We start from the raw sequence: 4422 nt of genomic DNA on the forward strand, positions 1-4422 counted from the left end.
CTTTTTTTTTTTTTTTTGAGATGCAGTCTCGCTGTCACCCAGGTTGGAGCGCAGTGGCACGATATCGGCTCACTGCAGTATCCGCCTCCTGGGTTCAAGCAATTCTCCTGTCTCAGCCTCCTGAGTAGCTGGGACTACAGGTGCCTGCCACCACAGCCAGCTAATTTTTGTATTTTTAGTACAGATGGGGTTTCACCTTGTTGGTCAGGCTGGTCTTGACCTCCTGACCTCAGGCAATCCACCTGCCTTGGCCTCCAAAGTGCTGGGATTACAGGCGTGACCTCCATGCCCAGTTGGGTGTTCTTTTACAAGTAGAAAGACATCTATTAAAATGAGTATAAGACTATTGCCTGACATGAGTTTCCAGTTAAAGGGTACCTGAAACTTCCACATGAGAATATGTTGTCTGCAAACTAGAATTTGAAAAGCAATGCTTATTTTTCCCTAGATATTAAAATTAGAACAAAAAGAGACACCACCATGTAGCTGATCTTACAGAACAATTTAGAAGAGGAAGAGCAAGTCTTTCATTATCTCACTGTGACCACCAGAGGTGAAACAGTGAGAGAAGCCCACATACCCATAACTAAAGATAAATGTAAATGACAGTGTCCCAGTATGCCCCAGTTCCATTAAACAAAGCTATTTAGAGGAAAATATTACATTGGAAACCATACTGCATAACACCAAGGCCAGGGATCAGTACAAGAACATTAATACCTTCAATGAATTGTCAGGCATAAAAACACAAATAACAGAGACAGATTCCCTGTGGTCAAGTTCTATGAAATACATTTGACTATACAGTTTGACTTGGAGAAAACAGAGCCAAGCATATACTGTAACATTGCCCAAGATAATAGGCAATCTTAACCAATTAAAACCATTTCCCTGATTCTAACTAACCAAAATGATGCCGCTTCTATTTTAAGCACATATCCTCCAGAACACATATATTAGAAAATAGTGGCAAAGAACCTTCCAACTTTTTAATGAAGACCACTGCACTTGACATGACACCTGACTTGATGAAATATCTAAATCACATGCTTCTTAAGAATTAGATTGAATGGCCAGATAGAGTTACCAGAGAAAATAAGGGTTGAGCTGGGCCTTCAGTGACAAAAAGCTATCTATGAGAACATCTGGCGACTATTCCAAGAAAACTGTAAGTGCTAAACTGTAGGAGGAAAGAGCTGAGTAAATTTGTTTATGCTGCAGACAAATTTGAAGCAAACTGTTTCTGCTGTAACCTAATTTATAAGCTTTCATTTAGAAATTTTTTTCCCATCTGAATTTGGTTGAAAATGATCTCCAAAATTTCTTAAATTTGAAATCAATTACATTTAGAATAGTTGTTTCCCTATAAACACTTTTTCTAACATTTCAGTCACTCTTTAATTATTTAGTATCTGTTATGGTCCATACCCTAATGGGTTGTAATAATGGTAAATTTACTTCTGTGTTTACTTACTATGTTCCAGGCATTGTTCTAAATTCAGTCATTTATATGATTCAGCAGCCAACAGCCCAATAACCCTATGAGGTAGGTAGTATTATTGCCTCCACTTTGGAGATGAGAAAATTGAGGTAAACAGATTGCTACCTGCACAAGGTCACACAACTAATAGGTAACTGAGCTAGTATACAAACCATGCATGATATGTGTTGATGTTAAGCTTTTGATCTCTCTACTATTCTTTAGTAAGTTTACAGTCACTAATGAAGCAAAATATCTCAGGAAATTTAAAGCCAAGCAGGAGACATGAACAAAGGTAATTTACACTTTAGTTATAACAGATACTCATCCCAGTAGACCATGGAGTGCATGAGCTTATAGACACTAAATACTTCGTTCATCACTGCATATCCAGTAGCTTGTAGTTTGGCACACAGACACAGACACACACACACACACACAAAATGTTTGTCAAATACATGACAGAGGGAAGCACAAAGTACAAAGTCATAATAGGGTGCTTAACCTAGAGGGAGAAAGGGGTCAGGAAAGCCTTGCTGAAGTGACACTTAGGTTGAGACCTGAGGGTTAAGTAGGACTCAGACAAAGGGTAAACTCATCTAGGTGGAGTGAACAGCTTGTTACAACGATCTCCCAGGAGTGGGAGAATAAGTTCCTTGAAAAAAATGTAGGTTCAGAGTGGATTGACCATATAGTGAATGAATGTGGAGCTGAGGCTGAAGAGGTAAGTGGAGCACTCATAATCTTGTGCATCTTTTTGTGAAATATAAACCGAGCCCTGAGAGCAATAAGATGTCACTGAAGGGTTGTCAGCGTGGTAGTAACACAATCAAGTATGTCTCAGAAAAATCACTTTGGTGGCAGTGAAAACTAAATTGGATGGTAAAGAAGCTATTGCCATTTGATAGATGATAATGGTTTGAAATAGGACAGTGGCTCTAAGGATGAAGTAGAGTGAGTGAAGAGCTTCTTAAGAAGTAAAATCAGAAGTAGCGAGGGAAAAGGAGAAATGTAAAGTTATGGCTCTAGTGTCCAGCTTCCACAGTTGGGATGTGTGGTGTGCCATTTATTTTTACTGAAACCCAAAAGGAAAAGCAAATTTTCAAGGAAGAGTTCCATTTTGAACCTGTATTTTTTTTGAGATGGAGTTTTGCTCTGTTGCCGAGGCTGGAGTACAGTAGCACAAGCTCAGCTCACTGCAACATCCGCCTCCCAGTTTCAAACTATTCTCCTGCCTCACCCTCCCGAGTAGCTGGGATTACAGGTGCCCACAACCATGCCCAGCTAATTTTTTTTTTTATTTTTAAGAGATGGGTTTCGCCATGTTGGCCAGGCTGATCTTGAACTCCTGACCTCAGGTGATCTGCCCGCCTCAGCCTCCCAAGGTGTTGGGATTATAGGCATGAGCCACTGCACCCAGCCATTTTGAACATTTAGACTTGAGTTTCCTGAGATACTTTCAAGTATGTTTCTAGCATACATCTGGCTAAACTAAATCTGAAGCACAGAAGAATCAAAGTTGGAAATGTGGATTTTAGAATCCATTTAGAACTCATAACTGAAACAGGAATAGTAAGATCAATATACTATTTTGTTACTGTATCTAGAATCTTTCCTTTCTGTTATTGATGGAACTGCCACCATTGGTGAGATCTTGGTAAGAATAAACTACTTGATAAATGATCCACTGTAAAGCCAGATATGGTGGGAGCTTTTCAGGTGTCAATCTTCTAAGTGTAGCAAAATACCTAGATAAACAAAACAGGAAATTTTGTCACCTAGCATCCTAAACTTTTTTTTTGTTGTTGTTGTTTAATATACATTATTTGGAAACCTCAAGACATAATACAAAACCTAGATATTGAGGGAAATCTTGCTTAAGCTTACATATTGTGTTAAAATCTTAGTCATGGCCAGGCACGGTTGCTCACGCCTGTAATCCCAGCACTTTCAGAGGCTGAGGCGGGTGGATCACAAGGTCAAGAAATCAAGGCCATCCTGGTCAACACGGTGAAACCCCATCTCTACTAAAAATACAAAAATTAGCTGGGCGTGGTAGCGAATGCCTGTAGTCCCAGCTACTCGGGAGGCTGAGGCAGGAGAATCGCTTGAACCTGGGAGGCAGAGGTTGCAGTAAGTCAAGATAACACCATTGCACACTCCACAGCAAGATTCCATCTAAAAAAACAAAACAAAACAAACTTATAAAAACGTTTTCAGTTAAAAGATAAATTAGCCAGCCAGGTGCAGTGGCTCATGCCTGTAATCCCACCACTCTGGGAGGCCGAGGCGGGCAGATCACCAGGTCAGGAGATTGAGACCATCCTGGCTAATGCAGTGAAAACCCCGTCTCTACTAAAAAATGCAAAAAATTAGCGCGGCATAGTGGTGGGCGCCTGTAGTCCCAGCTACTCAGGAGGCTCAGGCAGGAGAGTGGTGTGAACCCAGGAGGCGGAGCTTGCAGTGAGCCAAGATTGCACCACTGCACTCCAGCCTGGGCAACACAGCGAGACTCCATCTCAAAAAAAAAAAAAAAGATAAATTAGCCTTCTGAAGCCTGCAAATGTCAGCATATATAATTGTAGACCTGAGGACTAGGTAACTGATGTTTCTTTAAAAAACATTTTAATATAGTTTCCCGTCAGATACAAGTAAAAGGGACTTTAGGCCGGGTGTGGTGGCTCAGGCCTGTAATCCCACCAATTCGGGAGGCCAAAGTGGGTGGATCACCTGAGGTCATGAGTTCAAGACCAGCCTGACCAACATGGTGAAACCCTGGGTCTACTGAAAATATAAAACTAGCCAGGTGTGGTGGCGCATGCCTGTAATTCCAGCTACTCAAGAGGCTGGGCAGGAAAATCGCTTGAACCCAGGAGGCAGAGGTTGCAGTGAGCCGAGATCACACCATTGCACTCTAGCCTGGGCAACAAGAGCAAAACTTT

Source organism: Colobus angolensis, unplaced genomic scaffold (genome assembly GCF_000951035.1).
Source record: "Colobus angolensis palliatus isolate OR3802 unplaced genomic scaffold, Cang.pa_1.0 Scaffold183, whole genome shotgun sequence".
NCBI lineage: Eukaryota > Metazoa > Chordata > Mammalia > Primates > Cercopithecidae > Colobus > Colobus angolensis.